Source organism: Diorhabda sublineata, chromosome 3, assembly GCF_026230105.1.
Source record: "Diorhabda sublineata isolate icDioSubl1.1 chromosome 3, icDioSubl1.1, whole genome shotgun sequence".
Taxonomy (NCBI): Eukaryota; Metazoa; Arthropoda; class Insecta; order Coleoptera; family Chrysomelidae; genus Diorhabda; species Diorhabda sublineata.
This window is the reverse complement of record NC_079476.1, coordinates 7,196,996-7,211,566: the sequence shown is the minus strand read 5'-3', so window position 1 is coordinate 7,211,566 and position 14,571 is coordinate 7,196,996.

Here is a 14,571-nt window from a genome sequence, read left to right as displayed (position 1 = left end):
AATAAAAAAAAATTAGAACGAGATTTGACAGTACTTAATATGTGATATTTGATACGTATATTTTTTTTGTACTTGTGGGTTATGAATAATAGGTTAACTATTCAGAAAGCCAAGATAATATGTTATTTGGCGACACTAAAGTGAGTTACCTGTAATGTTTAAGAGATGCTATTTGAAAATAGTATATAGAACAATTGCGAAAAATTACATATAGTGCAGGCATTCAAGCTCAAAATGGTGTCAAACCTCCGAATACTTTAATACAGCTCAGATTTTCCTGAGAATTTAGTATTAAGCTCATCTTACCCTCCATATCAAGATCTACATGGTCGCAAGGTATGCAAATTGTTTCCAAAGGGTGAAAACCACCCAATATTATAGTTTTTCCTTCATTTTTTCAATTCAAATGTTTTTCGTTTATGCGGCATAAATATCTTACCATATTGTATAATAGAGAATTTATATATTTTGAAATATAAACTTGAAAAATTTAATTGGTTATTAATTTTTATTATTCCATCTTTAAAAAGTATCCCTTTGCAAAAAATGAAGTAAAAATAAATCTAATGACTAACAACTTTTAGATTTTGCATTCTTTTTGGTATTGAAGTTTCTTGTCTCTACTTAATTAAGTAATTTTTAATTGTTTATACCCTGTCAACCCCTAAGAACCATCCATTTGATAAAAAAATTTTTTTAATGATTGTTTTGATTTTGAATTCTTTCGGTATTCAAGTGTATTTTCCAAACACGACGTGATTTTTCATCCAATTTTGACAGATGTCTTCAGAGCAAGTTCCGCTTGCAATATTACAGTATAAGCGAAGCTTCCTGCAGCCACATGAAGCTCCACAACCCATTTCACACACACACACATACACACAAATTTCAAATTCTTATTTTTTATGTAACTCCATTAATTTTGAAGCTATCACATCCTACAAAAAACTATTCTAAAGGCAATTTTCAGGACTAAAAGCCTATGTATGTTAAAAGGGCTTGAGCCCCTCCACATTTTATTAATAAAGGGTCAAAGGGCTGTGGATAAGCAATCCTCGCACTATAGTGACAGATTAATTTGGTTATAACTCCGTCAATTCTTATGTTACAAAAAAATTCAAAAAGCAAAATCCTCATAAAAAATGCTTTAGTTTGATTGTTTATTTGTTTTTGTATCTCTTATAGTTATAGAGAAAAAATGAGCAAAAAAATTTTTTTCTTAAAATCAAAAAAAGTATTATTTAATGCTAATTTTTTTCAAAATTATGCATTTCTAATCAATCAAACTATCAGGTATAGTGAATAACATCTAAATAGAGTATTTGGTACAAGGAATAAGTTTAATTTTGATTTTCAATTAAATGGCATTAGTTTTAGTGCAATTTTTTTAGCTGCAACTATTTTTCATCATATCTCACTGAAATTTCAGTCAAGACGACATTTATCAGTGGTAGCTGGAAAGGGCTTTTTAAGCTCTTTAAAAAGTATTCCATGACTTTTTATTGAAAAATGTACCCTTTTCCCGTTATTTGAGGTTAAATGCTCAATTACAAAAAAAGTCTATAATAGTCTATATAAAATCTATAACTTGCTTTAGGTAGATAGATCTTAAAATATAGCTTAATTTCTTTGTTTTTTTATAAGCTTCATTTTTGTTCATCACACTTTTTTCGATAAAATGCATCATTAAAGAGTTTTAGAAAAAAATCTATGGAAAATACGGTTTTTTTGACGAAAAATCGTACTTTTCAATTGCGAATAATTTAAAAACTATTGATCTGGCGAAAAAACTTCACATGACATTTTTACTTTAAATTTGCTGCTCTTTCGATTTCTTGGGTTATTTTTGGTGGAAAATATTCCGCCTCCGAAAGAGATGATATCCCCCACGTAGATCTCGCTTTTTGGATACATACCTATCATCAGTCAAAATTTCAAATAAATCGGTGGTGCATTAAAGAATTCGGAGGGGAAATGTTTGAATACAGGGCCTATGAAGGACGTAAGTAACATTACAAAAAGTATCGATTACCTTTAACGCCGGATTGTAAGTCAACTTATCACATAAAACGTGGATCTTATTCATTTAAAAAACACCCCATATTTTTGAAGTTTCAATTAAAAGCATGAGAAATATCTTTCATTTCTTATTTTATTTACAATGTTAAACTAACAATGATTTATAAAAATTGAATAATATTAAATGATAGAACTTTTTAATACTACAATTATTAGAATTATGAATCAAATATGGATGAATGTTTTCTCGTTTTTTCTCCATTTATATGAAATATTCTGTTACTCTTTATATTGTTAACGCTCTACGCTACACAACTTTCCGCAATACAGATTTTCATCCGCCATATCACTTGAGAGTTAAGTCATCAACAATACTATTCGCTGAAGTTCTTTTGAGGGAGTGTCCAGTATAGTCCTCAATGTTCTTAGAGCTCATTTTAGAAATTTTACTTGCAATTCAAGTTTTTCTCCACCAGCTAGTTGAAGCACGATTCAAACACGAATTATATAACATTCAGTGTTAATGTCGCGCTTTATAGCGACCTTACTGAAATGTTTAAACTACATACAAAGTTTTTGAATTTTCAATAATTTCTTTCTCTATGAATATTGATCAAAAAAAAATATAATTATAGTTGTATATAAACTATCCCAAACTATTTTTTTTCTCAAACCATGCAAGTACCCTATTTTGAATTAAGGCATGAGTTCATAATTGTTACTATTCTTGATACCAAAAATGGAATGGCACGTAAATTTAAAGCGACTAAAAGTGTATTGATGCCACATGACTGATTTTAATCCTCGCTTCTCCATGTAATATCAAAATGGCTTATAGTATAAATATATAAGTTATATAAATCGTGTTTTGTGCCAGGATGTAAAAATACCACGACTAAAAAAATTCAAATATACTACAACAAAAATGTTTTGAAAATGAAAATTATTTTTGTTGCCGGAATCATTTCCGGCCAACTCAACCGATTTAAGTGTTCTAAAACTCAAAAGAAAGAAGGTGTTTCAGCGAGTGTTCTTAAACCAAAACGAAGTCTCTATCTTGAATAGAACCTAAGATATTGAGGATAGAACGTGTGTATGTGAAAAACTCCCATAAGTAATGTACAGGGGGAAATCGCATTTGAGTATAACTTGAGAACGGTGAAAATTAGATGAAATCCGATGGTTGATGGCTGATCTGTGCATCAATACCTTTCATTGAAAAAAAAATTAAGCAAATCGGTTGGGTAGAACGCCTGAACGGACTCGGAATGGAAATCATCAAATTTTTTAATATATAAGATAATCTATTAATACTTCTGTTTCTCATTTGTTTTCATTTTTTATTTGTGTTATATGAAGATTTTGAACCTCCTGTATTCATTTCTTTTCCTGTATATCACCGTTTTTCTTTATTATGCTTTTTCCACTTTTCCTTTAGATTCTTTATTTGGTCTTGCCATTTTTATCTTCCTTATCGTGTTTTAATGCTCCATTATTTTTGGTTAATATATGTCTTCACTTTTACGAGGGTCCATGATACAAATTTAGCTGTTCTTCATTTCCCTATCATTGGCTCTTGTTTGTTTTTTCTTTGATAATAAAATGTAACGTAGCATACATTTTTATTTTAAACAATAGCATAGGCTATCAAATGACCACGATTTTTCTGCTGAAACTTGTTAATTTTTTGTTGCAGAATCCGAAATAGCACTCCGATTTTAATATTTAAACTCTTTTTAAGATATACATCTTTCACTGTTTTTTTTTATTTTTATAAATTACATTATTAACAAACTTAATCCTATTAGAAGATTGCAGTTTTATCAATAAATTATGTATCAACTGCCAAGGAATTGTATGAAATCAAGCGCCAATATTGTTTGACTAAACTCTCAATGAAATACAATATTTAACATTTTTCCTTCGAAGAAGAATTTGTATTTCAATGAGATAATGTGCTCTCTGATTCTGTATAGGATAATGTACCGAATAAAGATGGTATACCGCCCAATTTTGTAAAAATAACTCGATGCTGTATTTCCAGATATATGGATAGACAGAATGAGACTTATTGAGTGGCTATCGAAATTTCCAGTTCTCAATTCTTTGGACTGTATGAGAGTATTTGTAGTAATATTTTTATAACCAAATCATCAAATGTTGTTGAGCTAACAGCATGAATAAGAAATAATTGTCCATTAAATTTGTTGTTAGAAATGTTTAAAACAAATATTAAATTTAATCATTTGGTTACTTGTTATTATTTTATAATAGGTAAGGAATACAAATTAAATATTTGCTAGTTGTTTTCTGTACCCTGTAAATGCAGCTATCAAAATGACAATGATCCATATAATAAAATCACGAAGATGTTATAACTTTATCTTTGGACACCCTGTAGATTTATATAATTTTGGTAGCTCATATTTCTCAGGGAAAATTATATTATGAATTTTTAATTTTCAGCATTAATTGATGAAACAAAAAACTCCTCTATCCAATATCAAATAATATTATTTTTGTTTTTGGTATAAATTCATTATATCTTATTCAACTTTTACGTAAATATTCGTAGTTTTGTACATAAATATTAGTTTGATTAAATATCTGCACCCATTTATTTTTTTTTACCTGATTCTACAATTATCACACCCTGTATACAATAAATAGTGTATACAGTTACTCAATCGTCCAAGAAAGTAAATGAACTTTTAAATATTTAAAACCGGAACAATCTTACCTGATTTCCGTGATAGTTGTAGGCCATTTTTACCTACTATCACTACATTCACTAATCTACTTTCACTTTCAGCACCATGTTATATTTTTTTAGATATAGAATATTGATTGCCTGTACGAAATTTATTTTTATTCGATACAAAACTAGACTGAATATCTTCGTTTCCAAGGTAAATATACTATTTCCTAGACAACGAAGTCGAGGTAGGAATTGTCGGTACAAATGATTGCCAAACCTTATCTGAAATTGAGATCGGATTTAAAAACAAGAACTAAACTATATTTGGCAATTAATACTTTGCATTCCGTCGGCGCTCTATTTGCGATATTAAAATAAAAACAGTATTTACTGATTTATCTTAAAGTGTTTATAATATGTTCAAATTATTTTAATTTATTTTCCGTATAACGTTATAACCCTTTGTGTAGTGAAGATGCAAAGGCGAAAATTTTAATGTTATAGTTGTGAAGATGATCTATATTTTACGTTATTTGGCGAAGATTTAAGTGAAATACTATAATAGGATAATGTAGGGACAGATAGTCGCTATACTGACGTGATAGTAGTTGAAAAAAAAGCGACATTCCCTTGCAAAAAATTAATTTTTCAACAGGAAATGAAGTACCGGAGCCACGAGTCCTCAACATCGAAGAACCACTACAATTTTTTAAGCCGTATTCCACGGAAGAGTTTGTGGCTGAAATAGTATTGGAAACAAATAGTTACGCCAAGAAAAAACTGAAGAAAGAAATTCTTTCCAAAGAATCTATATGGCATACATGGCGCGACACAAATAATGAAAAATTTTGAACCTTTATAGGTGTAATTTTGAATATGGGAACTAGTTTTCCCAAATGTACAGAATTATTGGTTTTCTAGCGCAAATACCAAAGAACCATTGTTTTCTAATGTGTTCACTAGAAGAAAAACAGACATCAGAACACGAATTCAACGGGTCAGCAATTTTATGAATATATCAATACGAAATTTTATACCAGGACCAGATATATACGAGGATATATTGAAAAATTCTTAGCCTACTATAGAACCAAACAATGTCAAAATATTTTATTACTCAACATATTCCCCTCTTAATTGGATACATTTATTACAGCGAACCAGTAACGTCTCTAGACCTTTCAGAAAAAATGTTTCTTCTTGCTCTGCAAACCAGAACTCCACAACTTTTATTACCTCCTCGTTGGAAGAAAATTTACGAACTTTTAAACTTTTTTTCAGTTGAGAAAAGAGATGATAGCGAACGGAGCTAAATCTGGTGAATAAGGGGGGAGTGCTAATAATTCAAACCTTAAATCACGAATTTTTTGCATGGCAACATGAGATTTGTGTGCACGGGCGTTATCCAGAACACTTTTCGATAGCTTTTCACGTGTTTTCTTTTTAATTTTTTCCCGTAGAGTGGTCAGTAATGTCGAAGAGTAATCTCCAATTATTGGTTTACCCTTATCCAAAAAATCAATCATGATTACTCCATGGCAATCCCAAAAAACTGAAGCAAGAATTTTTCCAGCAGATTTTTGGACACGAAGTTTCTTAGGTCTTGGAGAACCAGAGTGTCGCCATTCCATCGATTGTTGCTTTGTTTTTGGATCGTAGAAATGTATCCAAGTCTCATCCGTAGTAACAATTCGGTTTAAGAAGTCTACATCGTTTTCAAATTGAGCACAGATCTAACGCGATGCTTCTACCCTTGCACGCTTTTGGTCAACATTCAAACATTTGCGGATCCATTTTGCAACAATTTTTCTCATGTCCAAATTGACGTGAATTATAAAACGAACGCATTCGTATGACATATTCAGTGCTTCAGATATCCGGTTTAGCCCAATTCGACGGTCTGACAAAATCATGTCCTGAACTGCATCGATATTTCCAGGCACTGACAAAGAAATTGACCTTCCTGATCGGTCATCATCTTCAATGGAAAATTTACCTCTTTTGAAGCTTGCAGTCCAATTTTTCACAGTCGCATACGAAGGACATTGATCGCCAAGGGTATTAAGCATATCTTCGTAAATCTGCTCACCTCTTAACCCTTTTATGACAGACCTAACCAATTTTTCGATTTTCACAATTTCGGTGGACATCTTTTTTCTTTTAATTTATTGCGTAACTCTGGTTTACTTTTTTGACGTCAAACTTTACACTGACACTTCTAATAAGTTATTGTTCGTTACTATGGCAACACAATATTTTGTTTATGCATGTAACTGGTCTAGGTTAACTAGATATCAATACATCCTCGTATGTTGGTAATACAATTACTTTTATAACCTACAGCCCGAATAAGTCTAAAAAATGGGGCATACGTTTTGGCTGACTCAGAAACTGTGTACAATAAAAATCCCAAATTCGGTAAAAATAAATCAATCGCTTATAAATAGGAAGGAACGCTGATATTGTCCTGTAAAGTTGCAAGAGTGTTAAGCACTAGTGATAGCGCTGGATTCATATCAAAAACCAGATTTGTAAGAGGAGGTAAACAACAGAATGTCGAAAAGACAGAAAATGTTGTTAACTACACGGCCTCAATTGATGGTGTTTCACGAGGATCAATACGCATCATCATACTGTTTCCTACGAAAATCTCTGATGATGGAAGAAAATGTTCTTTTGGGGAATGGAGATATCTGCCATAAATGCATAAATTTTACAAAAATGTGTAAAGAAAGCAATAACTAAAAAACTTTGTTCCATCAACACATGAAACAAGACTGGACAAAAGACAGTACATATTACGAAAAGGCAGCCCATAGAGGAAAGTTCCAAGGGCCCAAGCTTGTAAACCAGGCTTTTTCCAATCTTGGTAAAACTCTGGAGTGATAGCGATGAGCCAAGCTTGGTCGCCAAGACTGGGACATGCGTAAATGCCAGGAGTTGGCCAAGCTTAACTGCTGTAATAAACAACATAATAATATTATTATTATCATCATCCAAATTATGATTATTAAAAGCTTGTAGATTGCACAAGTCTGTACCACTATCGTTAACCTCACTCACAAAGCTGATGTTCACACTTAAATTATTTAAGCTTTGCCCGTTCACAATTGAATTAGTTTTTTTTTCTCTATTCAATGCACGCCATCTTTGAACTCGAAGATACGCATCGGACATGGTTACTTTTAGTAGAAATAAATAATAAAAAATGTGATAAAAAACACACACACTGAATAAACTAGAGATCGGATTGATCTGACCCATAATAAAAAAAGTATGGCTGCCGACGGGGTGTTGGGCGAAAATACTCGAACCACGCCGGATGTGACCGAACAGCCGAAGCTTGGGTCCTCAAGGAATTACCAAAGCTGGGTAACCAGGATTGGCCCAAGCTTGGGATATCCAGGATATCAAATGCGCTGTGAAAACACTATAGGCGATTAAAATTTATGGTATATTTAATAAATCACCCTGTAGATTAATAAAGAAGAGAAGTTGACACTTTTTAGTGAACACGTAATTACCTGAGCCTGAGAGACTCTACAAATGGTAAAAGTATGTGAAGCTTCTCATGACTCATGACTCAAATCTGATTGGGAAATTTACTGTTTTGTATATTTGACATTCTACAATTGGGGGACAGGGAAAAACTTTTTACTAAAATTTAGGTATAGACGCTAAATTATCTGATTAAAGATGCTTAGTTTAGAACAGTCAAAAAGTAAATAAATCAGCCTAGTACTTAGATAATTAATATTCAATCTATAGCGTTCGGGGAAAGAAACAGCTTTGGGTTGCTATTAATAGCTACTAGTTATATCTAACAATGAGTCAGATGGACTCAATCAAAGACAAAATTATTAACACAAAAAATAAAAAGAACCGGACGCTTGTAAGAGGTCGCGAAAGAGATAAAATTATCAACACATGAACCTGGACCGCCTTGTAATTGCGTAAAATTAAAGAGTTTGTTGTGATTGACGAAGGGCAAAGAAACTCCATATTAAAACATTTCAATTCTCTCTTTTCCCACGAAGAACAAAATTCATACCTAGCTGGACTAATTACGGCGGTACCTGTCAAACAAAAAAGGTCGCATGAAAATGAATACATGGCTACTTTCCATGATGTTAGTTATTCGTACCGAGTGCGCGTCCTAGATCGTGATATTCCTGTATGCGAATTTTGTTCGATTCATGGAATAGCAAAAAATATGGTAAAAAACATAAAAGAAAGTCTAAAACGCACTGGTGCAGCTCCTAAAGATTAACGGGGAGTGCAATCTGTAAAAAACTGGACGACTTAAGAAGGCGTTTCGTATGTGAACACATTAAAAGTTTTAATGGTAGTCTGAGCCATTATAGTTTTAACGAGTTTAATATAGCATTTTGATATCTCCAAACTGATACTTGCGCAACATGTGTCGAATTTAAGATTAAGATTAAAACATGTCTGCTGAACAGGATACGGATGAGATTAGAAAATTATCGATAATGCATAAGAGAAAGGCTGAGGCGTTCTATTTTCGAAAAGGGGGAGCAAAAAGAGCTGCAAAACTAACTAAAAAGAAGCCATCTGCATTGATTTTGCAAAAATTATTACATGTTCTTTCTTCTGGTCAGTCGATATGTTATACTTAACACGAGGAATAGCCCAAAAAGGATCATATGAAGTGGTTACTTTTCTCTTTCATCAATACAGTAGAACTCCAATTATCCGAATTAATGGGGACCGGGACCCATTCGGATAATCAAATATTCGGATAATCGGAGTTTTTTTAAAAAAATTGCCATTGGAGAGAAATAAAGCTACGTTTTGATATTGCACTATTTTTTTATTGAATTAAATGAAAGAAACATGATATTTTCACATGTTTTAAATATAAATAAAATATACTTATGTACAAGTTTAGAAATAAAAATCATTGTTTTTCAAACATCTCCGTCAATGTAAGCTGTTTTGCGTTCTTCATCCGTTTATGGGCAGCCAGGTCACGCATTCGCTTGACGGTGAGCAGTTGCAAGTGGTCACACTCGGGCTGACGCTCCATCCACTTCAAAGCAGTCTCGAGGCCGGCAAATGCTTCACTAGCTGATGGTCCAGCGTCTACTTCAACATCAGCAGAAAGTTCTTCTTCCACTTCCACTTCAACATCTTCTCTCACATTTTCAACAATTTCATCGTCATTGAGAATTTGAAAACCAGGGTCAGACGTGTCACAAGCCATCCACTCTCCTACATCTTCAGCACTTACTTCTGTACAACCAGGAATTTTTACAATCATTTTTCTTATTTCCTCTAGTGTCAACGCATCTTCATCATCTTCATCCTCTCCATTTTCTGCGCACTTAGACTTTTTTTGGACAAATTTTTTTCTGAAAGTGATTCGGATAATCGGCGATTCGGATAGTCGGAGTTCGGATAATTGTAGTTCTACTGTACTTACTTGGAAGACGACATTGACGAATTGGAAATCTTTTGCGACTCAGCAGGAGGACAAAATAAAAATTTTAACAACAAAATTCATGTCTTAAGAGAATTTAAAATTACTTTTCCTGTAAGAGAATACTCCTAATTGGAATGTGACAAAAATGTAGGACTTTGGAATTGGAGTTCCCTTTAGATCCCAGAAGAATTTGAAGAAGTTAGAAAACCATCGTCTTTCATCGTAGTGAGTGTGTCTCCATACATTATTTTGCGTTGGAAATCTTTTTTGAACTCAATATACATACAAAAATGTCAATTTAAAATTCAAGTCTTGAAGAAAATACTGGCAAAATCTGGACATGATCGTCTCATTTACTACCGTTCCACCTGCATTGGACAAACCCTATCTGGAATAACCTATGAGCTTCAGCGATTGTGTAATCCTTTTTTCAAAAGCCTGGCACATAACTAACAAGTAATTTGAAGCATAAACAAATAATTGTTGAAAAAACTACTTGTTCTTATATTTTCTGTTATAAATATTGTGACGTGGATGGTTCTTGTTTATTTTAGATGACGTAGCTGCTTTCTCTCCTGGAAAACATTACAAATAGAAGGAGTTGAATACCAACAAATACATAATTGCTTATATTATATAGAATGAATATTAACAATAGTTGTACAGTGGTTATTATCTACATTCAAACTAGATACTATATCGCCAGAAATTGAGTTGGAAATTTGCTTCTTATTTTCGATAGAGTTTCTATATATCCTTCCGCTACTGTCGTGGACTTCCATCCACCGTGACGTTTTTGAATTGACCCAAGTATTGGCAAGCAGCGTGGCAGAACATCTCCGGAAACAGTGACCCGTGTATGTTTCAGGATTTGGTAATCTGAGATACTTGGCAATCATACTAGGCATTATCCTAATGGTATGCACTCCAACAACTTGTGCGGTGCAATTTCCGTTTACGTACCTCAAGAATATACTACGATTATTAACAATATGTTTTTGTCGAATAGCTGCATATTTATGATAAATTTCTATGAAATCAGTATTAGTAACAGTGAAAACACGCTTCTTATCCGTCTTAGTATCAGGAACGGTTACTAATAATACAACATTCTCTTCCTGAATATCTTCAATTACAATTTTTACTAAGTAATCTCGTCACAAGGCACCAGATATTCCCATTATCAAAACTACCTATAAAAATAAGTACAATAAATAAAAAAAATTGTAAATAACATCTCTTAACACTTATCTTCAACAATAAGTATATTTCATCATTAGCTTCTTTCAAGAAAGTATCAATTGGCTCACGCATAAAAACTTTAGATTTTTTTGCTCGACAACCTGCTGCTTTTCTTTTCAGAAATGGTACTAATTTTGAAAACTGCTTGATATCGATATCGCCTCGTAGGTTCACCATGCATTTCAGCTCCTTAAAGTTGAACTTTTTACAACATTTGATTTCTGCATTAAATAAGCCAATAAAATGTTTTCAGACATCGTCTTAACATTCTGTTAGTCACACATTTTAGATTTTTCGGGTATTAAAACGGAAAGTGCCGAATTAACAACGCTTTTGGGTTCAGGAGGAGTGGTACTGAAATATCAGTGTCAGATAAATTGCGTTTTGTCAAGACTGTCAAAATATTTTGTATATATTGAAACATATCATTTTCTTATCACACGGTGACATTGTTAAATAAATAGAACTGCTGTTTATTTTAGAGCAATAAAATATTTATTTACAATTATCTAGTTTAATAATTTCAAGGAAAAATAATGTGTATGCCATGGGCGCAAAATTTTATAACGATCTCAAGATAAATGTTCTTTCGGCAAGTGAAGAAGATATTTCGTCGCCTAAGCATACAAATAACTATTGAAAGCTTTAGTACTATAATCATAACATTTTGCTATAATGCAACTTTAGTTTTCTGGAAACATATGAATTATTTCTAATTTTAGTATAAAAATATTTCCATTTCAACATTAAATTGGTAGATATAGATCTTAGAATGTAGAAAAATTGCAAAAAACCTACAAAAATCTATAACTCCACATTGAATGTCCGCGCCTAGCTCCTCTCCAACTCAACCGATTTACGTGTTCAAAAACTCAATTTCAAAAGAAAGAAGGTGTTTCGGCGAGTGTTCTTAAACCAAAACGAACTCTGTAGCTATATTAGAACCTAAGATATAGATCTTTGAATGTTCAAAAGTTGCCGAAAACCTACAAAAATCCATAACTCCACATTGAATGTCCGCGCCTAGCTCCTCTCCAACTCAACCGATTTACGTGTTCAAAAACTCAATTTCAAAAGAAAGAAGGTGTTTCGGCGAGTGTTCTTAAACCAAAACGAACTCTGTAGCTATATTAGAACCTAAGATATAGATCTTTGAATGTTCAAAAGTTGCCGAAAACCTACAAAAATCCATAACTCCACATTGAATGTCCGCGCCTAGCTCCTCTCCAACTCAACCGATTTACGTGTTCAAAAACTCAATTTCAAAAGAAAGAAGATGTTTTGGCGAGTGTTCTTAAACCAAAACGAACTCTGTAGCTATATTGGAACCTGAGATATAGATCTTTGAATGTTCAAAAGTTGCCGAAAACCTACAAAAATCCATAACTCCACATTGAATGTCCGCGCCTAGCTCCTCTCCAACTCAACCGATTTACGTGTTCAAAAACTCAATTTCAAAAGAAAGAAGATGTTTCGGCGAGTGTTCTTAAACCAAAACGAACTCTGTAGCTATATTGGAACCTGAGATATAGATCTTTGAATGTAGAAAAGTTGCCGAAAAGCCACAAAAATCCATAACTCCACATTGAATGTCCGCGCCTAGCTCCTCTCCAACTTAACCGATTCAAGTGTTCAAAGACTCAAAAGAAAGAAGGTGTTTCAATGAGTATTCTTAAACCAAAACGAACTCTGTAGATATATTAGAACCTGAGATATAGATCTTTGAATGTAGAAAAATTGCCAAAAACCTACAAAAATCCATAACTCCACATTGAATGTCCGCGTCTAGCTCCTATCCAACTCAACCGATTTACGTCTTCAAAAACTCAATTTCAAAAGAAAGAAGGTGTTTCAGCGAGTGTTCTTAAGCCAAAACGAGGTCTCTATCTTGAATAGAACCTGAGATATTGAGGATAGAACGTGTGTATGTGAAAAACTCCCATAAGTAATGTACAGGGGGAAATCGCATTTGAGTATAACTTGAGAATGGTGAAAATTAGATGAAATCCGATGGTTGATGGCTGATCTGTGCATCAGTACCTTTCATTGAAAAAAAAATTAAGCAAATCGGTTGGGTAGAACGCCTGAACGGACTCGGAATGGAAATCATCAATTTTTTTAATATATAAGATTTACTCGGTTTGAGAAAAAAGTGACGTGTCTGCTTTTTCTCTGTACCCTTCAATTGTATTCGTAAAAATAGGTTCGAAATGTAAAATAGCTTTGATAACATAATGTTTAACGAACGCAACCTGAAATCCTATAGTCGGTAGATTGAATCACATAGTTTATTGTTATGAATAATAAATCAAATATGGCTTTATTACAATGCTTCAATTAATTTGAGTTATTGTTAATTTCATTGAACACGAATCAACTTTTAAATAGTCATCTCTCAGGCATTATCTGGATTTCAAAAAGCTAAAAAGAAGTCACGTACATTATTAGTACATAAAAATGTTCGAATTCAAGCACTGGGGATCCAAATTATGTATAATTTTCTGATATAACTTAAAATATCAGTTGTATTTCCTTTTATACTTCAAAGGTATGTTTGGCACTTGGTTCAATAGCCGTATTCACTGTAAAATATAATTCCCAGATACGGTTGTTCTCTTTTTGAATATGATATAAGCTAATGGGGCAACATCATCTAATGCCGTATGCAGCAAGCGCTCCACGTCTGCAATTTTAAATTTTACTTCGTAGCACGCCATGTAACTCGTTGTTGGTGCTCAAATAAGCTATATAGGGTTAAGGTCATAATGATGTAGTGGCAGTTTTAAGTCATAGTTCAATATTTGCGATTAATTTTGCTTTAATTACAGTTTCGTTATTGTTTCAATCGATGATAATAACAGTGAACGTTATTTATAAGAGTGATTATACTTTCGTACCATCTTACGAGTAGTCCTAACACCTATGAAAATGTCTGCTTCAAATTATAATATTTTTCTATTTTGATCGTCACTACTAATACTCACTTGGGGTTCTATCTTTATTAGCTAGAACCTGCTAAAGTTTTGTAATCACTAAGAGAACAATATCTTATGTATTTTGAACGTTATCAAGGACAATATAATGAGGCTACAACTGTGCTCGTTTACAATGAACTTGCTAAGACACAAGAAGCAATTCGACTTAATTTTTAACACTTATTTGTGTT